Here is a 22,788-nt window from a genome sequence, read left to right as displayed (position 1 = left end):
ATTACGTCCAGCTCTTTCTGAAGTTTTCCAGTATTCTTCAATGCAATACGACATGCAGTTTATACATGTTCCCAAGAGACTACATACAAAATTACTAAATTACTAAAATGGAGGAAGAAATGGTCACTGCTCCCAAAGGATTAGCATGTAGTGGAAGAGCCAGGTTGAAAACACTGGAAATAACAAACTGTGAAGTGCTCAGAGGAAGGAAAAGCCCCTTGAGAATTCGAGAGAAAGTAGAGCAGGGGCTCCTTTGAACTGGCCCTTGAAAAGGGGGACTGTAGCAAAGGAAAAGCAAAGGGAAAGAGATGAGACTTCTGACATCTGCTAAGACACTCAAAGAGGGAGATTCATAAATTTGGGGGAAGAAATCAGGTTATAGTATCATAAAACTATTAGTCTATGCAAAAAACCTTGTGCTGCAAGGTGCAAAATGTGGAAGTAGGGGTTAATGATTCAGGAAACAAACAAGGGGAATAGTGATTCATTCCTTTAACTACAGCACTTGGGAGACAGATGCAGGTGTATCTCTGTGAGTGTGAGCCTGGTCTACATAGTGAGTCCCAGGATAGCCAGAGCTACATAGTGAGAACCTGTCTTGAAAACCAAACAAGTGAAAATGTCCAGGAAACATAAACATAGAAGTCATTCAGAACTGTAGTTCCTGCTAGTCTGATGACAAACAACAGAGGTGTTTCTGTCATCACTATGAACTCAATAGATAACTTCTAGGATTAGTGTCAATCCCTGCCAAGGAATCTTAGCTTCAGAGAAGTTATGGAATGTTCCCAGTGTGACCATATTGACTGTGACCCCTTTGATTTTAACTTTCACCTCTTTGTTAACTGTTTGTTAGACTAGCACTGGAAAGTAAACCAGTCTCTGAGAGCATTAAGCTGCAAGTAGTTCTCACTACAAGTCATTCAACAATCTATGTCACCTCATGAAAAACCCTTCAAAGAAGCTATAGATGCCAGCGAAATTCAGGAGCTGCATTGCACATGAAACACTTTGACAGTAACAGAAAACTGAAGCACAAGTGTGTTTGTCCTGTCCCCAAATCAAGTTCTTTCTGTTTTCACAGGCCGCTGTAGTATAATAAATAAGAGTCTGTAAAAAACAAACAAACAAATAAAAACAGAAAACAAATTGCAACTTACAAACGTTCTATAATTCTCTTAAACATTTAAAAATATTGAGAAACCCAAGGGATTTTAACTTGTGGCTATTATTAAGTCCAATACCTGTCTCTAAACTATCTTATCCCTTCATTTAAATATTCTCCTTTAACTCTCACAAGGTTTCACCCCTAAAGAAGAGCTACAAGTAATTAACGGTGGCTATGAACAGGAACATTAATCTTCCGAGATGAAGCTCATGATAGGCTAGCCAATCACAAGAGGTCAGCCCTAAATTTAAGCACCATTAAATTATCTCCAAAGATTGTGTTTATCATTGTGTGTGTGTGCGTGTGTATGGGTGCATTTGTGCATGTGTGTTTTTGTAGCAATTACAAGGAAACAATTAAAGCTCATGAATTTAAAGAAAAGTGGAAGGAACTAAAGGAATTGAAAGGAAGGAAGAAGGAGAATGAATATCTCAATATTCATATCTGACATTCTCAAAATTATACGAATATAAATAAATGTTCTTCTTTGTATAAAACTACAGAAGAGAGTTGTGATAACTTCAAACATCTGAAGAACTTTGGCATAACTTGATCACCGGTGAGATATTTTCTATTTACTTTTATTTTCTAATACACCAAGAATGCCCCTAACTTAGTACTGTTTTCTGGTACTCTGTCTCTTATCAGACTACATGTGATGATGGAAGATCCAGTGAACAATCATAAATTTTTTTACTTACTTGACTCATGGGCTCAAACATTGAATAATAATTGAAAGTTTTATCAACAAGATATTGCATTTTGTACCATGTAATCATTTCAAACAGCATGAAAACACAGTGGCTTAGCCACATACTATTATCTCTATTCTAGAGTGATAAGATCAATGGGTGAAAGTATTTTCAACAATTAAAGGACCTCAGATGGAATCACTATCCCTGACCTTAAGCTGTACTACAGAGCAATTGTGATAAAAACTGCATGGTATTGGTACAGTGACAGGCAGGTGGATCAATGGAAAAAAATTGAAGACCCAGAAATGAACCCACACACCTATGGTCACTTGATCTTTGACAAAGGAGTTAAAAACATCCAGTGGAAAAAAGACAGCATTTTCAACAAATGGTGCTGGTTCAACTGGCGGTTAGCATGTAGAAGAATGCAAATTGATCCATTCTTATCTCCTTGTACAAAGCTCAAGTCCAAGTGGATCAAGGACCTCCACATTAAACCAGATACACTGAAACTAATAGAAAATAAAGTGGGGAAGAGCCTTGGGCACATAGGCACAGGGAAAGTTTCGTGAACAGAACACCAATAGCTTATGCTCTAAGATCAAGAATTGAAAAATGGGACCTCATAAAGTTACAAAGCTTCTGTAAGGCAAAAGACACTGTCAATAGGACAAAACAGCAACCAACAGATTGGGAAAAGATCTTTACCAATCCTATATCTGATAGAGGGATAATATCTAATGCATACAAAGAACTCAAGAAGTTAGACTCCAGAGAATGAAATAACCCTATTAAAAAATGGGATACAGAGCTAAATAAAGAATTCTCAACTGAGGAATACCAAATGACTGAGAAGCACCTAAAGACATGTTCAACATCCTTAGTCATCAAGGAAATGCAAATCAAAACAACCCTGAGAATTCACCTTATACCATTCATAATGGCTAAGAACAAAAACTCAGGTGACAGCAGATGCTTGAGAGATTGTGGAGAAAGAGGAACACTCCTTCATTGCTGGTGGGATTGCAAGCTGGTACAACCACTCTGGAAGTCAGTTTGGTGGCTCCTCAGGAAATTGGACATAGTACTACCAGAGGAACTAGCCATACCACACAAAATACTTCTGCTAGCTTTTATAGAGATGAAATCCATCCACTTAGAATCTATTAACACTTCTCTTGCATCCATATTTCTAAAAGAGTTTTTAAGCTTTTGAAACATTTTAAATCCAGAAAAGGAAATACAAATAGATCAAGACAAGATTTTTCAGAGATCTAAATAGAATTTGAAAGTACAGAACACATTTAATTTGAGAAGCAAATGGAATAAAACATTGAAATTAGAAACTTCCAACTTTGTCTCTGTTGTGTTCATTGAGCAAATACTGAAAGAATGCTTGCTCCTTCAAAGTTTAGAGTTCCTCGTCTCAAAGTGTCAAGTTATCACTTTGGATTAGGATATGTTTTGCACTTTAAACCTAAATCTGTTGAAAACAAAATGAGTCACAAAATTATAAAGTAATATTTTCTGGCCCCTAAAGCAAATTCTGTTGAGTGACAAAAATAAACAAATAAAAATAGTAAATAAATAAGTAAAATAAAAATTAACTTCAATTGTTTTTCTTAAATGTGCTTTGTGTATTCCAAATGCAGGGAGACACAGACTGTTGACATTTGGAGTTGTAAAACAGACCCAAAATTAAGGGGTACAATCTGAGTTTAGTGCATGTAAGTCCTACAAGGGAAGAAGAAAATAAGAGACCACAGGAAAATTTTCAGGATCTGAAGACAGTGCTATGTTGAACTAAATCAGATAAATACATTTTCACATTGTAACAATGCCCTATCAAGTTTTCGATCTTCCCAAAACAGCTATAGCATTTTTAAAAGCTGATGAAAATATGAACTATGATTAAGATTCATTTGGAGCCGGGCTGTGGTGGCACACACCTTTAATCCCAGCACATAATCCCAGCACTTGAGAGGCAGAGGCAGGCAGATTTCTGAGTTCAAGGCTAGCTTGGTCTACAGAGTGGGTCCCAGGATAACCAAGACTATACAGAGAAATCCTGTCTCAACCAACGCCCCTCCCACCCCGAAAAAAAAAAAGATTCATTTGGAAAGTAGAGCCCTAGCAATCATTGTTAAAATAATTTGTATATATAACCTAAAGAGCAAAGGAAGAATAAGATAAATGACATCAGGAAAAAAGAGACCTTTTATTCTTTTCTCCTTTTTTTTTCTTTTCTTCTTCTTCTTCTTCTTCTTGTTTTTTTCTTTTTTTCTTTTTCTTTTTTTTTAAGTATCAACTGTATAAGCTGAATGGAATTTCTTTAAGGCAGGAATAGATGCTTCAGATACACTCCAAAATAATCCCAACACATTTTAAGAGTCTCAACAGTGATTTATTCAAACCCCAGCTAGCCAACTTATACAACTGTGAAGTCAAAGTACATTACCATTCTAAGAATTAAAAACATTTTTTTTTGTTTTACCAATATCTTAGACAAGACTCTACAGTAAACCTCTGATAAGTGTTAAAACAATTCAAATAGATACATCACACAATTTAGAAATAACATCTTTTCCTGATATGTATTTCTCCTAGAGGACAAAAACATGCTGAACTAAACAAATCAAAAAACATACATTACAACAGAAGACATCATACACTGACACAGAGATTGTTCAATTTAATTAATTAATTAAAAATTTTAGCTGTGATTTTTAGTTTAGGTACCTAAGATGAACATTTTTTTTCAAGCCAGATATTTTGGGTTTTCTTTAAAATAAACTTCAAACATGTTTGTGATTTTGTGTTCCTTTACTCATAATAATTTACCTTAACAAACTCTGTAATTAAAAACCTAAAGAAATCCTTCAAACCTTCTTAATAGAGTTAGTACAAACTGTGTGTTAAATGTGCAGATGCGAAGGAAAAGTCACAGTACAGTATGGTTTAGAGAACTAGCAGTGGACTATAGTCATAACAAAAATGAAGTTCCTAAGAGCATGGGAAGCTCAAGCTGCACTAGAGTACCCAGTCTCCTTTCTCACCAAAATATAGTCCGCTCTGTTTGGAATTCACTGACCAATCCATCTCACTATCATGCGTCCATGGAACCACTGTGTTGAGAAAATGACACTTAAGCTAGGTTACGTCATCAGACATGACTACACTTTTCTCTGCCTGCATTCAGGATGTGTTTAACTGTGATTTCCATATTCCTTTTTACTTTTCTATGTTTTGGCGTGCTTTTGTTGTGGTGGTTTGTTTGTTTTTGACAAAGTCTCTCTACTTAGTTCAGGCTGAACTCAAACTCTTAATCATTATGCCTTAAACACCCATGTATTAGGACTGCCTGGGTAGCCTATTATATCTATCCCCATTGACTTTTAATAAAAGTGAGATCTCATGGCTGCAATCTGTCATTTCTTGGAGAAAATCTCACAGCAAACTTTCTGTTCTTCTGGCTCTTGCAATCTTTCTGCTTCCTCTTCTTCAGTATTCCCTAAGCTCTAGGTATAGGAATTATGTTATAGATGTATCAGGTGGAAATGAGAAACACATGCCCTCATTTTGGTATTTTGCATTTTGATTGATTGTGGTTTTCTGTGATGTTTCCATCCACCACAAAGATTCAACTTTAGACAAGGAATAAATAATGATCTGGGAAGAACATGCAATTGGTTATTAAATAGTGAGTTAGTTCCAATAGCCTTGAGTTCATATACATACAGGTAATATACATGTGGATACAAAAATTAAAGAGTAAGAGGTCATGAATTTGAGAGTGAGCAAGGGATATGTGGGGAGAGTTAGAGGAAACAATGGGAAGGATAGAAATACTGTAATTACAATTACAAAAAGTATGAAATATGAAAATAGTTTATTCTCCTGACCTGGTGAATCTTCACAACCTCCTTTTCCTTTATACTTCAGCAACCACTACAGAAAAATATGTCGTAATTTTCCCTGATTATCTTCAGTCAAAATTTAGATGTAGTCATTTACATGAATTTAAGTTACCACATGATCCTATTTGTCATAGTGTCCATGTATTACACTTTGCTTTCACATAATAAAGCAATCTATCTTTTATTTTTAGTAATGAAATACTTCACTATACATTTTCTAGTGAAAGAGAAAGTACTCCCCAAAACAAACAAAAAGAAAATGCTAAGAAAGTAGAACTTGTTGGACATTCAGGGGGAGGAGCAGTTCTTGGGCCTGAGGGTGTTCAATGCCCCAGTGTAGGGGAGTGTCAGGGCAGGAAGGTGGGAGTGGGTGGGTGGGTGCAGGAGGAGGAGGCATGGGATGAAGGGGGTCCAGAGAGGAAACCTGGAGAGGGGATAACTTTTGAAATGTAAATAAAGAAAATATCCAATAAAAAAATAACCAACTGTCACAAAACAACCTTACATAAAAAGATTATGACATAAAATACACAAAGAAAGAATGCAATCAGCCTCAAACAAAGAAACAAACAAAAAGCCTGTAGAAGAAATCTGGACACAAGATGCTCTTATTAATACTATGGTTCTTCATGTTGTAAGTACTGTCATCTATCCAGAATGGCATTAAAGTGAGTGTACATATTACTATTCACAATCATATCTGCATCTGTGTATTCAAATATATAGAGTTTGAAAAAAAAGAAAGAACTTGAATTATGGAAACATAGCAGAGCCATTGAGTATTTCATATAGGAGCAAACTGGAGCTTCCAGTCATAGCCCTTGCTCTGATTGGGACAGAGAGTTATTTTATCTGAGATTATAAACTGGCTTGTTTGGCTCTAAAATAAAAGTATAAAGAAGAGTAATGACTACCAGACTTAACTGAAATCAGTAGTAACTTTTAAAAAGTCTTAGGATAATATTATTTTTAAAAGTTTTATAGAAGAATAATTTAATTAACTAATATTTTTATATGTTAGTCTCTGAAATGAAATCATGAGAAGGTTACTAACATAAGGCTCCTTTCTTTCTACAGAAAAAATAAATAAATAGGAAAGAACACGTTGGCAATTATGAAAATAAGTAAAATAGGCATTAATAGGAAGACTGGTTGCTAAATGGACAAAGACTAGCTCAAGCTGAGTCAGTGCCACCTATGCCCAGCACAGGTGTAAGAAACACCACTTCATGTAAACTCACTGATGTACCTTCCTGACAAGGAAGTATGGCTATAACCAGCCATCAGACTGACTGTCCCAGCTAAAGAGCACCTGAGAGAGGGAGGACTAATAAGTGCAATATATAGTATATGAACTGAACGTAGTATAAAGTGTGATTTATTGTATGGATACTATTGTATCCATGCTCTAAGTAGATCTAGCCAACCATATTCCACATGAACAAGAAAAGAAAAAAACCAAATCACGAATACTATATGAATTCGGTTCATATATAAAGTATGACCTCTAACTCTATCTCCCAACAAAAGTTTAATGTTCTGATATTTTGGGTCTGTGAAAATGGAATGTGAATTTTGCTGTTGTAAAAAATGTGAAATATCAAAGCAGACATTTGATGCCACACCAAAGATTAAATACTTCATTTTTCATTGCCTCTGTATAAACATATACAATATAAATAATAGGGTTATTATTATTATTATTTGTATATTAGTATTTTTGAGTATTGTATAATCCAATGATGGGATGGAACATGATAATTTATAGCTATTCAATGTAAAAAGGCTATATTTATTTGAATAAGTGGGCCTAATTAAAAGTAATATGTTATCTCAAAGAAATGTAAAAATTTTACAGACAAATAATTCAATAAAAATAGTCCACCATTTACCAGCAACAGGAATAGAGCAGATAACACAGATAATTTTATTTGGAAAACCTGTCATTTATATTCAAATAGATAATACATGTCAAAATGCCTAGTCAAATTTTTAGAATAAACTAAAGGATTTTCCTATAACCATGATTCAAAAGACATTGAATAGGAGATAATTCAAACATGGGTATGATAATAAGAAAAAGTAAGTAGTATATGTACACATGCAGAGATTTTTTTGCTAATAGCATATAGTACTTACTCTCCCTTATGCTTATTTAGGCACATGTTATTTCATCATAGGGACTTCTTGCTTTTCTCTTCCTTCGATATGCACCCACACTTAGGTAAACAATGGACAGATTCAATGGTGGAAACGCACATGAAATGACATCCAACAGAAGGAGAATACATCCAGGCAACTGTTTTTAAGAAGGAGCAGCCTTTGGGTGGAGTAAACACAGAATCACTAATCATGAACTGAAGGAGGTTGACTTGACAAAAGTCATGCCCTTTTTAATACCTTCCGTAAAATGGTTATGTCATGTTTACAATGCTACTCCACTTTGTGCCAATGAATTAAAAAAATGATTAATTTTTATTTTTTTATGTTTCAGGGTTTTGTGTTTGGTTTGAAATTTTCTTCTGAACTTATATCTGTTCACTACATACTTGCCTGAAGACCAGAACATTCAGAAGAGAGTATCAAATCTCCCAGAACCAAATTACAAATGGTTGTTGGCTGTCAGGTTGGTGCTGAGTTTAAAATATTGTTCCTGTGTAAGAGCAATCTGTGTGCTTAACCACTAAACAATCTCTCGAGTACTACCAACATATTCTTCAAAACCACTTCTTAACTCTTTTAATTGCTTTTCTTCAAATATAATATTCGATCCATGTACTTAATGTGATTTATGTATTAGAAGTCTGGACCTGACAACACATTGTCAAATACATTCAACTTTGTAGATACCTGAAAATGAATAGCATGTGTGTATGTGCTTGCACATGTGTGCATGTGTGCATTTGTGTACATGTGTGCATGTGTATGCTGACCTGACTTCAAAGTTTGCCATGCATACAAAGGGAAAAATATATGGTAGAATAATTAATTTAGTTATATTCAGTAGAGAGTCTAAAGTACTTCTTTTATTCACTTTATTTATATTTTAAAAAGAAAAAATTTAACCTAAGTTGAGCATGAAAGCAAGCAACACATGTAAATATATAAGGTTTTTAGTTTTATTTTGTTGAAGATATCATGACTCATTTCCAGGAGACGCTCCGGATGGTGATGGCTTATCACTGGTTACAGTGATAAGAGTGCCTGCCTAAAGTCTCTAGGCTGGGAAGAGTTCCTGAAATATATATGTGCATTCTATTAATTATAACAAATCAAGTAGAAATAAACTTGCTTTAGGGCAGATAGAATGAAATCTGCTAAGTCTGTGAACTTTGAGTGGAATGTTTTAAAATGCCTTTTATAGTGACATCTTAAATGTTAATGTATGTTTTTACAGAACCAGTCAGCCAGTAAGTGAAGGAACTGAGTAGGACACATCAAATTTAAATGATTTGGACTCTTTCCAAAAGCTTACCCTGGGAAAAATATAGTCAACTTACTTCTTTTGGCAACTGATAAAAGAATACTATGAAGTTAAAAGCTAATTGTTACATGGCGTAGGACCTTAGACACTAAAATGGAAAAACTCACTTTATACCCTTATTCCTTGATACTCTCTTGTAAGAAATTCAAAATAAAAATGTTCATTGATAGGAACCTAATACTATACTCAAGAGGAGTTTGGACTCATTGGCTTTATGAGTTTAGGCTATAAAATGTTTGGTCACAGTCATTATGGTCTGATGGAGTCCAGCACCTGTTTGTAACTCCTAATTATACTCACTGCTTGTACACTTATCAGAGGCCTGGTTTTAGGGTTAGATGGAGGCTTCAGTATTCAATTATGCGTACTTAGAGTGGTTCTTCTGAAATTTTAATTTTGACACTTAGAATGACGAAAATATATTCATCATTCTACCTATTTCTTACCTCATCATTTCCATCTATATTATCTTTCATAAAGCCCACTCCTCCTGCTGCCTGAGGATCATAATATCAAGCAGAATATTATAAGCATGAGAGGCAAAAAAAAGACTGTTTTATGTCACAATCCATTGGTCTCAGTACTAAAATGTTATGTATATTTTACTGAATATATACTTCTGACACCTGTTCTTTTCCATTGACCAAGAGAAATGGGTAAATTCTCACTGGCGGTCTTGAAGTGAGATTAATTATATCATTTTTAAGTGACCAGAAAAGGTAAGTCAATTTACCTCATCTATTCTAAAATTCACAAATGGCAAGTTCGGAATATATATATATATAAATAACCAAAGAACCTATAATTTATATATATATATATATATATAACCCAGATAACAAGGCAAAATGCCTTGAAAAAATGTAACCATTTTAGGGAAAGCGTGGTTTCTAGCTCTAGTCAGTCGCAGTAACAAGATCTCCTATGAACTGGATTGTTATATGACATTAGGTAACTGCAATACCTTCTATATATATATTATTGAAAACTAACGATTATTAAAAAGCATGATGATAGATCTTACATTGATCCTAATGATAACTCAATGTTAAGTTAGATGCTCCCCAGAATGATGCCACATTGGAATAAGAAGTATTAATCTATCATGATGAAGTTTCAAATATGGTTTATAGTAAGTTCATGAAGAATATCCTGATAATAGATTTCAGCATGACTATGCTTGCTTACAGTTATGAGTCTTATGTAATTTACAATCTGCTGAAATTTTAAACAAAATATATTTCATATGGAAAGTTTCAGTGGCAAAATGGAGGAGGTACTGGTCTACTCTATGGCTCGCAGCAGTCTGAGGTATTCCCTTAATGTTATAGAGCCTCCGACTCAGAAGAAATCAGATAATGGGCTTCCACACAGAACAATAGACAACATATCATCTCAGTTGTATATTAATTGTGTACTGTGATGCATGAAGAATTCACAAGCCAATACATTATTTAAAATGTTAAAATAATTTAAAGATTAGCTACTATAAAGGAGAATTGATGTTTCTAAAATGGAAAGAAACATGTTCAGAGAAAGATTAAAGTACACTAGATATGTGGGCATCTCAGAAAAGAGCTCTGTATATTGTGACACCTTTAAGATAGCTTTTAAACATATGGGTTAAGAGAGTAGTCACCCAGGAAAGAATGGCACACCTAGTATGGCTATGGGCTATAGAATCTAACAGTACCTTAGCATTAGATATCTTACTAGATCTACCTACATGCTGGCTCTCCTGTCATACCTCAAAGAATTACATAGAAACATTGCCCTTATAGTCTCTCCTTTTTGACAAATGAAATTACTCTGTTCCTTCAGGAATGTCTTGGATGAGATGGTAATTGAATAATCCAATAGCAGGAGCCTGTATGTTTGTAGGAGAAACAGAATTTTTTTTCTTTTCCTACAAATCAATTTTCTGGTGAGATTTGTAGAATCATAGCTGGAGAGGAAGAATGGCTTTATGTATTTATTGTCAGTGGTATTGGAATTCTTGTTAGATTACAGTCAATTCTTTGCCTCTGTCTCTGTCTCTGTCTCTGTCTCTATTGCTTTTTCCATGTGTTCCTGGCCAGTATCAAGATGCCTTTCTGTCCTTCTCTGTGACCCTCTCTGCCCTCACAGCTCTGCTTCTATCTGTCTCCTATCTACATGTCCACTCCTCTGCCTTTATCCCTTCTCCAGGTCCTCACTCCCCTCCTTTCTCCCAAATAAACCCCATGTTCCATGGTATATTATCTAGACTTAGGATGAGGGGATCCTTCTTCTCCAACCCCCAAATATTCCTAAGACACATCAATAGGAAGTAAAGGCAATTAAAGTTAAGTCATGTTAGAACAGATGGGACTCTAGGCTCCTTGGGAGACTGCAGATAGTTCTCTCATGCAGTAAGGTAGGGCTCATTTGTAGGGAGCTAGCCCTGAAGCACGTGCCCACTTTTCCCAGGAATGGATGAATAACTCTGATTGAGACTAAGGAGGAGTATGCTTGGGTCTCTTCACTGTCTCACTCTGATGCACTCGAAATGACCAATGTGGTAAAGATTATTTCAGTCTCCATCTAATTCTTGCTGTAAGACCCAAAGAAAGACTGGGCAGGACAACATAGAGGTATGCCTTCCTTGGAGCTTTTCCCACTCTATGAAGTTCTCTTCTTACTTAGCTTTAATAGATCAGTTATTCCATCTCCTCCTTTTCTTATTCCATCAGCTTGGGTGGCTTTAGTGGCTGCTGACCTTCCAGTAGCCTAGCTCACTGAATGAAGGTCTTCATGAAACTAGAAAGGCTTTCTCACTCTCTAAAGTTGCAAATCTCTTGGCAAATCCATAGACAGGATCTGATGGAAACAATGGTATAATCTACCAACTCAATTACTTCCTACAAATTAAACACATTAGGAAGAAAAAAAGAAAAGAGAAAAAAAAAAACACCACTAACAAAAACCTTACTTCCCTTGGTCCCCAGCAGTGGTAAGTCAGACATTCAGAAGAAAGTCAGATATTTGGAAGAAATGTGAGTAAATCAATGGTTTGTAAACACTGAGAAGATGGCTCATAGCTACCAAATCTACTCACACAGAACTGACTTCTTTAAGTCAGGTGTAGCACGCATCAACACAGAACACTCCTCACTGCATTCTTGCATTGATGAGACACAAGAATTTAATCGGAATGATATGAGGGAATGGGGGAACGGGAACAAAGAATTAAGGAGTGATCAGAAGGAAAAGGTGCTCAGCTAGCAAATTCTAGCTACCATGACCACTGTTGCTGCCTTTTCTGCCCGAGTCAGAACCTTTTAGGTATATAACTTTTCCCTTTCCAAATGGACTGTGATTTTCTTCTAATTACAAAGGAAGGGATTATTACTGCGGAACTCCGTAGCAAACACACAAGCACATCTGTTTCTCCTGCTAATTTTTTTTTTTTTTATTATGTGGCTAAGGTGGATAGATAGACATGAGGCAGAACAACCCCACAGTCTTCGGGGGAGGTGAGCCTGGAATGTGTTGAATGTGTATTCCTTAGATGCTTGAAGATGACTGGCCAACTGTTGGCCTCGGCCCAATTTTCTTTGGTTTGCTTTCTCCTCATTCTTTTTTAAAAATTAATTTACTATTTAAAATTTTAATTCAATAAATAAATTAATTAATTAACTTTAAAACTTATTCACCTTACATCCCACTCACTGCCCCTAAACATGGTTTCTATTTACTCTTAAATATTCTGTTGGCTCTTAGATGTTTAACCATTGGCTGATGATCACTCTAAGCTTTTTGAATTAAGCCATCATTCTGTCCAATTTTGCTTTAGACATTTCCAAATCTATTTTATATACTGTATTTTTTCTAAATGTGTCAGACACAGAAAGACAAATTGCATGATCTCACTCATCAGGAATCTGAGAGAGTTGATCTCCTTCTAGAGACTTGGAAACAAGGAAGGATGGGAACTATTGGGAGACCTCTGACTTCTGATACAGTGCTAAAATTTGGTAGAAAAATTTCTAGTATTTCAGGATGAAAATAATTAAAAATAATAGTATGTATGACTTGAGTATACTTCTTATAAATACTTTAAGGTTATATGTATGCTAATTATTCTTATTTGAATATAATGTATTCAAACCATACAATGTAGCCCATTAATAAAGATAAATGTAATGTCTCCATAAAAAATAAACTTGAAAGTACTAAAATAATAGAATTTTAAATCATTTCCATTTATTTTTAAAAAGAGAAAGAAATAGCTATTGGTAAACTATACCATATAATATTGTCAGTTTCTTTAAATTTTTTTATTCCTGTCATTTTCATGTCTTGTTCTTATTGAGTTTTTTATTACTCTCAACAATAGCTTGATTATTGTTAAGAAATAGTAAGGGACTTGTATTGATTTTAATTTTTTTTTTACTTATTCAGAAAAATATTTTAATTATCACTATTAAATGCTATAATTTTCCATAGTTATTTCTTTAAAAATATTGATAACATGACAAATAAAATAAATGTACTCATCTAGTGAGTTTTTAATAAAAGATTTAGTAATAATAATTAACCAACAACAACAAAGCAGCAGACAAACTTCTGCTCAAAGCTTAGGCATCCGCCTGCATTCTAGAATAGTCTTTGTGTCTTTGACTCAATCTGAGCGGTTTTCATGACATATTGTGCCCCCACCCTCACATGCCTCTTCTTGTAAGGTGCCTACTATAGTAATTCTCTTTTAAGAACTCTCTTTGAATTTCAAAGCTATATAAATGACACCATTAATGAGTTTTCTAAGCAAGACATGTAAAGCTTTTCTGGCTTAGAGTTTATATAGATTTCTGTTTGAGATTCCAACTTGTATAACATGAACAATGATGAACACTAATTAGTTTAGAAATAGAATTGTAATATTTAAACTTCCAGTAATTTGCATAGACCTTTTCCTACTTTCCTGCTCTGAATTACAGTAGTTACATATTAAACAATCAGACAAGAAAGAATATTAAATGTATATTAAAATTAAATGGAGTAATTTCATGTGCAGAGTCATTTCTTCCTTCTTTAGAAATCCCACAGCAGAGGGTGCATTGTTCTGTCAAAGCCCTTATCACATTGTATTATAATTACTGTTTATAGTCTATCTCTGACTAGGCAGAGCTTCAGGGGATCTGACATATTCAACTTTAGATCCTCAGGTCTGACAGAATGTCTGACACATGAAGATCCTCTCTCGGCAAATCTGTTGAATGATAGAGCAAGTGTAGGGATGGAGGGGTTTCACGTCCTCCGTCTGCCATTCATACTGTTAAGTTTGCTGGAGTTTCTGCTTGTATTTGTCACTTAGGTGAAAGAAAAACTCTTAGGGAGCCATGCATGAGATCTGGTGTGTATAAGTTATAAAGAATTTCTTTTAATCTCATTGACATTCCAATACCTTTATGCAGCAGGAGTTGATTCCTTAGTGTAAAACATGCCAGATATCTGGACACCTACTTCTACTCTCCCAAAGTCAAGTGTCTAGTAGCAAAGAAGGTTTTGTAGACAGACAAGTATACACACCATACTGTGTCAAGCATATAGGAGACTGATGAGAGTCAGATAAATGTTTCAGGAATGGAGTAGGAAAGGAATCCCTCACACAGGGCATGGTGCTATATGTGTAAGGGGCCTTTTAAAGTTCTCCTGTCTTGAAACCTTTCTAAGGATCATTCAGGAAAATCATGTAATCTGTAAGTATAGAAAAATGATTACACTCAACTGTTTTCTTTTATTTAGGAAGTCCCTTATTTGCCTCTATGTTTCCAAAATTCATCTAAATTCACTAATCGTGTTTGTCATTCATATGCTTTTGACAAGGAAAACTGAGTCTCTGGAGTATTCACTACTAAAATAAAATTTTAAAGTCTGAATGTACTTTACCAGGTTGTGGTTTCATTTACCATGAGTTATTGGAACTAGGTGACTTCTTTAAATTAAAACAAAACAAAAAAAAAACAAAACAAAACAAAACAAAATGAAAATTCTATCCAGGATTATTTGTGCTGAATTAGCAATTAAATAAATATTTGTCATATTATATTACTTGTGGTTAGTCTCCATGCATTCCATGGCATGTTAGCATTTATAGGCCTATAGGAGTTAAATTTCTGAATAATGTAAAAGTTATTTTACGTTGACAAACAAAAATATTGGCCCATGCTCTGTAAAGAGCCATCTTGAGATGGTCAGCTCTTTAGGAACAGTGAATGCAGTGTGCTCTGATTCTCTTGATTCTTGGTGCAGTCAGCAGGCAGTTTTGAGACTTTGGGCAGACCATTTAACCTCTATTTTATTTAATAATTGTTTCTTTTATCCTCCCTTTTGTGCTTTAAACAACATGGATATGGAGTTGGAGAAGCGTGCAGTGGAGATTAGCTGTAAAGTAAACACTTGAGGGTCTTTGACTTACTTTGATTGACATAAGTAAGTACAGGTAAATCTTAGAAGTCAAAATAAAAGAAAAAGAAACTCGTCACCACCTATTAGGATATGTATTTTAGACTAAGAAATCTCTCTCCAGCATTATTTACACTATAAGTACTATCTAAATTCTGTCACTGAATCATTGTTTATTTTACAGCTGTCCTCAGCAATGTTGGAAACAGACCATAGAAGCATTAATAAAGAAAGAAAGGGTGTAAAACTGTTTAATATATTCTCCTCATCTCATGTAGTGGGTAAGCCAAGTTAGAAAAAAAAGGTGATAGCATTATTTTAAGAGCTTTTTTTTTTTTTTTTTTTTTTAGAAATTTAGACTGAAAATGTGCATGACATGAAATTTCATGGACAGAAGAGAAAAGATGAGTCATGGCAGAATCTCTGCAATGTTTGTCATGCACATAAAAGAGCTCTTAATGCTCAGTTGGACCCACAGCATACTGGGTCTACCATTCTAGAGCAAAGAGACATCTAGTAGAGATGTGTGTTTCTTTCTGACTTCTTGAAAATCATAATGAAACAAAACACAAGCTACACTGTGGGGCTGGACCTTGCCTGGGATCATACATTTATTATGCAAGTCAGTATTTTTCCATTTCTAAATTTCTTAATGATAAGAAAAAGCCTAATTCCATCAAATTGGTTTTGCTTACGCTCTTTAAGTGCAAAAGACATCCATCTGGGCTTGAAGATAATGATGCCATGGAATGCATGAATCTCAGTTTCAGGCTATAGTCAGAGCCTTATTCTACTAGAAATAAGTGGCCATTTAAATGCTACCCTATCTAGGTTTGCAAATGTATCTTCCCATAGAAAATAATCATTCCTGGTCTGAAAGTTAGTCATAAAATTCTCCATTAGTGGTTGGTAATGGACAATAATATAACTTGTTTTGAAAATGCATTTGGAAAATGAAATCCTGTAAATGATAGTGGTATGAAGAATATTAATGCCCATCTGAGATAAACTTGGAGAGATTTTCATTTTCACTGGCAATTGCTAACAGAGGTTTCTCTGCTTTCTTAAGAGGGGAAAATGTCTTGTGTCCATAAAATGGAAGGACTGGGCTCTAAAAGATTCTGTCGCATGTAGTGTCTGGATTTAGCAGAAAGACAAGACTGTTACACTATGGTAGGTCTATAATCTATATAATCAAATCAATGAGAAATCATCTTCTTGATGTTTACCAAAGACCACATTAACCTGTGTCTGAATCTAATCTAAATGCTTACATGAAGTACACAAAAGGCATTCATGCATCATCCTACAGGAAAATTTCAAGGAAGAATCAAGACTGAGATAAACTCTTAAAGTAAATTTATATATACTCTCAATGTAATACCAATGACACCAGGAAGATATGCTCATTTTCCAAATGGTCAAAATGATTTTTTTCTGAAAAATGGTGATGGAAACTCATCCAATGAAAAAAGAATCAGTTCTGAAAGCATCTAATGAATGAAGCTGTTAATTCTGAACCCCTTAAATTTTATTTTAAAAGAGAATATATATATATATGTATATATATATATATATATATATATATATATATATATAGAGAGAGAGAGAGAGAGAGAGAGAGAGTTTATATATAAAGAGAAATGTGAGCACTTCCCATGCACTTCAAGTCAGATGATATTTCACTTAATTTTCACAAATAAGAAACAGTCATACTGATTATAGGCATTGTCTTTTGACCACTGGTACTCGTCAAACCTTGTTCTAAGTTTATAACATGTAATTCTTTTTCAGGAACTTTCAGTGTTGCCATCATTCTATCAATGAGGCAAACAGAAGGCAAGCAAAGGTCTGGGCCACAGTAAGAGATTCAGATTCCTATAAACTGACACCGAAGCAGCTCAGCCTGTATATGTTTTTCTCTTTTCCTGGAGCCAGAGAAATCCAAGACTCACTGAAGTTTCCTCACTTCAAGTGTTCCCATATTAATCGATAAAGGAAGACTGTGTTCCTAAAGCACAACTTGAGGAAGAAAGCTGTTTAATCACAAAGCAAGCTATAGCACAGGAACCTAATGATGTTCTGGACCATAGCATGTCTAGGTATTATGTTAGAATAATAACAATGGGAACTTTATCTCAGGGCTATGTGTATATGATGGGTTCTGACACTAGCCTAAGGCAGCCCCCTTGGGAGACAGTGCGTAAGTTTGCTCATAGGAGCACACAATACAAGAGAGGAAAATTGAACTGGAATAAGATTTCTTTTCCTTATCAAATACTAATCCTTATAATTCTGCTCCCTCCACCTCCCTTCTCCCCTTTCAGTAAAAGAGAACTAACATCCCCTACAGCTAGTCTATAGACCATCACGATCAGTAAAACCAAGTATGACTAAGAAATTAAAGTAACCAATGGTTAGTCACATTAAGGACCACTTCATTTTGCTATGAAGAGTAGAAGAACTTGTGTCTTGATTTTCTTCTACTTCACAAAGGGAAATCAAACACAACAACAACAACAAAAACACTGTGCCAGTTTCACTTTATCCATGCCTGACTTCACATAGCAGACAACACTAGAAGACAGTGGATAGGCAACTACACTGTCAAGTCTAAAGAATTCCCAGGTCTTATAAATATCAGTCTATTAGGGACCACTTCGATGTCCAAGGAATGTCAGGAGCCATTTTTAAATTTTTAAAAAGTAAATCTTTAAAATAAGATGAAATTTGAAGCTGAACCACATACCCTCAAATGAGTAACAGCAGCATGTGGAAGGCTGGAGCAGGAGGAGCACATGTTTGAAACATGCCTGGGCCACATAGTGAGATCTTGTCTCTAAAGTAAGAAAGCTGAAGCTCGCCCAACAGAAAACACAATGTAGTACAAAGAGGTCATAGGTTTGTCCTCGGGTACTTGGTACAGGACTCCCCTTTACTCCTGAAAGAACTTTTATTCTGGGTTTGTCTTCTATTAATCTTATGGATACTGAGGCAACTAAACAAATTTATTTTTCTACATCTAAGTAACTCATTGATTGTTGTGTCAGCAGATACTCTAGAAATAATTTTCAAAAATACTTTGTCAAAATGTTTGAGACTTAATTTTGCTATTTTGGTTATTAATTGAGAATATGGTTATTATTCATATATATGAATATACACACACATATATATATGTATATATATATATATATATATATATATATATATATATATATATATATATATATATAAAATGTATGTGAGTACATCTGTGTGTGCTGGTATATGCACATGTGTATATGCAGTTGGGCACATCTGCATTCACTTGTGTGGCAGCCAGAGAAGAACACTAGGCATTTTTCTGGATCACTTCTCATCTTAATCTCTTAAGACAAAGTGAGTCATTAACCTGGACCTGGGTCAGGAAACCTGCAGCCAGCTGACTCCAGTGTTCCCTCTGTCTCCACCTCAAGAGTGCTGGAGTTTCAGGTATGTGAGCAGCCATCACTTGCTTTTTACAATGGGTGTTGAAATCTGGACTCAGATCCTCCTGCTGCATATGCAGCAAGCATTCTTACCCACGGAATGATCTTGCCTGCCCTAAAAGAAGAAGTGACTGATGGAGTCTTCTGTACAGTTCTGTGATACTTTAGGAAATAAGGCAAAATACAAAAGGAAGCAATATTTACTAAGAAACAGGATAGTGAAAATGCCAGCATAGGCTAATTCGACATTACTAAGGACATTTTAATGCTAACACTAAGAATAAGCCGATCTTAAAGAAAGAATAAGCCGATCTTAAAGAAAGAATACAAGTTTCACAGAAAGTAAAATAATTCAAAAGCATTAAGCATGGATATACCCACATGTATGTGCACAGATACACACATACAGAGTAAGGGTAGGGAGCAGATTCTGGGAAGGACAGGGGTTGTGGTAGGGTGGAGTAGGGGATAGTGTAGAGAGTGAAGGAGAGTTGGATATGACTAAGTATACTGTGTGCATTTATGAAGGTTTCACCATTAAACCCATTCTTTTATAAAAATAATATGTGCTAATAAAATTCAAAACATTTAAAATGAATGGAACAGTCAGATATTTTCATATTCATCTTTACTACATCACAATTGCTTCAATATTACTTAAAGCATAAATTAAAAGCTCCTATCTCAATCCTACAAGAGCACAATGATGTCTTGACATGCTAATTACAAATGGATTAAGTGTAAGGTTTAGACATTGCCTATCCAACTACAAAATGATACTGGCATATATCTACACTGACATATACCTGCACTGGCATATACCTGCACTGGCATATACCTGCACTGGCATATACCTGCACTGGCAGTGTCATTCCCAAACCTGTGTTTATGGACTTCAGTGACCTTCTACCATATAACCTTTTAAACACACACATAGCTCTCTGTGCATGTAATACAGAGAGGAAAAGAACTTATCAATTTTAAAGAAAACCAGTCTTAAATGTGAGTCAGAACAAAATACTGTATGTTAATAAAAATCTAGCAGGAATAAAGGACAGAAACCTAATCACTGCCATGCACTATGATTTAATTTTGAACATCTATAGAAATAATAATATATATATGTGTCTTTCAAATCTGTCAATAAGAGGTAGAAGCATAGAGCAACATGGGTTATTACCATTCACTTGCATATTCATTCATTTGAGAATACTGAGCTGTAGTCACATGCTAATTAAGGATTCATATTTGAACACAGAAAGATTTTGTGAGCATAAAACACATAGAAGACAATTATATGACAAAAAGCTTTAATTAAGTACTGTGTGATAGTCATAGCTCATGGATAACTATGCTTCTGCCTACATGTAGGCTGTGTCATTGGATTTACCTGTATTCTCTGTGATATTAATATAATGATATACCCTGGAAATTAATTTATAATCATGAATGTCAGTTGTTAATCACCCATGTGTAGGGTCAGTAAGATGAATTTTCTCAGGGTGGTGAAACTGAAGGTTCTCAGCTCCAATGAAATCAAGTCTAACACACTGTCTCCAACATTTCCTCTTTTCTTTAATCAAAAGATTGAGCAGTAACAACAAATGCTTTCTGAAAACCCACTCTAACTAGTTCAGCTAGTACTTAAAGTTCTTTTCTCAAACATACCATTCTGTGATTGTAATGATGCCGTGCCACAGAGAAGAAGCTCAACCTCAATGTCTAACCTAATGGTACAAACTGTGTTCTTATCTTTACTGTGACTCTATGGCCTTTGAAAGTATCTCTTAATTATTAGGTAGTTATGCCTTTCTTTAATTAATTTATTTTTATTAATCATTCCATTCATTTACATCTCTAATGATAGCCTTCCTGGTTATCCCTCTAGAAGCACCCCCATCCCACAACTCCCTCTCTTCCCCCATGCCTCTATGAGTGTGCTCCCCCCACCCCAACCCTCTTCAGCCCCACCCCTCCAGCATCTCTCTGTGCTGGGGCATCAAACCTCCAAGGGACCAAGGGCCTCCCCTCCCATAGACATTAGACAAGGGCTTTCTATATTAAGAACACCAACTAGGGCTAGGCTTGCCCAATGAATTCCTCATTAAAAACAAGATTGACTATATGTGAACACTGATGAGAATATATGTGTCTGGTGAGTGACACTGAACATCTCCAGATCTAGGAATACCAGCCCAAGTCTACAAACCCAAGAGGGGACTGGAAGCTGGTGACAGTGCAGAGAAGACTCATCTGGGCACCTGAACATTGCAGAGCTGTATGGAAACAGGAAAGTGTTAGGGTCATGCCACGGGGGGCAATTGGGATGATGATGAAGGGTGAAACAGGCTGTGAAAATGTCTAGAAGATATGATGCCTTGAGATGAGGGCACACAGACATAACACAGGTTATGTGTATGAGACTGCTCTTGCAAGGGCAATGAATTTCTACAGAACCAGCAATTCTAAAGTGTCACCAGAAGAACTTGTGCAAAACTACTGAATCCTTGTGTTCACTGAGAATTGAACAGAGTTTGCGTTTCATAAAATTTCCTTCAAGAGCTTACAAAAGAATGTTGGTAGAGCCAGTCCAAAAGCTCTTTAAACTATCACGGAAGTTATCATCCAGTGTGACTTTATCATTATAATTTTTTTTATATCTACTAAAGTGTATGATGATGTTACAAGGTACTTTGGATTTACTAGCTATAATTTCCTAGCTATTGAGTCATATAGAGCATTGACTTTTAATCCTCACACTTAAGGGAGACAGTTTCTTTTAAGTTTTTTAGTAGTTTGATATAAATTCTTACATGTGTTTGGTGTGCTTTCCTCTGACCATCAATCTAATTCTAACTATGTATATTTTATTACCTAGCTAACAAAGTGAAATATATTGAGTATGTTTCTACACTAAAACTTTAATATTTAAGAAACTATGTAAACATAGCTGCCAAATCAAAATATAAGGTATCTGAGTAAATATAAATTTCAAATAGACACTAGAAACACAGATTATTTTAGGTAAACTAATATTAAAATAAAACATTATTGGTTTCAAGAGGCGGCTCAGTGGATAAGAGCACTTTCTTTTCTTGCAAATGACCTGGGTTTAGTTCCAAACAACCACATGATTGCTTATAACTGTCTATGAAGTTCAATTCCAGAGGATCCAACACTCTCTGACCCTGTGGGCAACACACAGACTTCACTAGTATACATACAAGGAATTGAAACACTCATAAACATTTTAAAAACTTTTAAAATTATCTATTTCAAATTTAAATTAAATCCATGGCTCTTAATTTTTATTTGCAAAATTTGTCAGTTCTTTTATACAAAGTGAATGATTTGTAAGAAAACTATTTAAGCAGAGAGAGCAAAGGAGAGGGAAAGGGAGAGAGATGGAAAGACAGAGAGAGAGAGAGAGAGAGAGAGAGAGAGAGAGAGAGAGAGAGAGAGGGAGAGAGAGAGGGAGGGAGGGATAGGGAGAGAGGGAGAGAGAGAGAGAAAGAGAGAGAGAGATTTTCTCTGCTCCCAGATTATCAACAAAATTGGAAAAGAACCTTTTCTTTTCTTTTTTAGGTCAATGCATTTCAAAGTCTAATCCATAGCAGAAGACAAGCAA

At 35.2% G+C, this 22,788-nt stretch overlaps 1 long non-coding RNA gene across 3 annotated transcripts in view; it reads right to left on the bottom strand.

The window, feature by feature from the left end:
- The window catches only part of LOC116086070, a 503,346-nt gene that overhangs the window by 108,901 nt on the left and 371,657 nt on the right, over nucleotides 1–22,788 (bottom strand). The gene's annotated exons all lie outside the window — the stretch shown is intronic.

This window comes from Mastomys coucha, unplaced genomic scaffold, assembly GCF_008632895.1.
Source record: "Mastomys coucha isolate ucsf_1 unplaced genomic scaffold, UCSF_Mcou_1 pScaffold12, whole genome shotgun sequence".
Lineage (NCBI taxonomy): Eukaryota > Metazoa > Chordata > Mammalia > Rodentia > Muridae > Mastomys > Mastomys coucha.
This window is presented reverse-complemented; position numbering and strand designations above follow the sequence as displayed.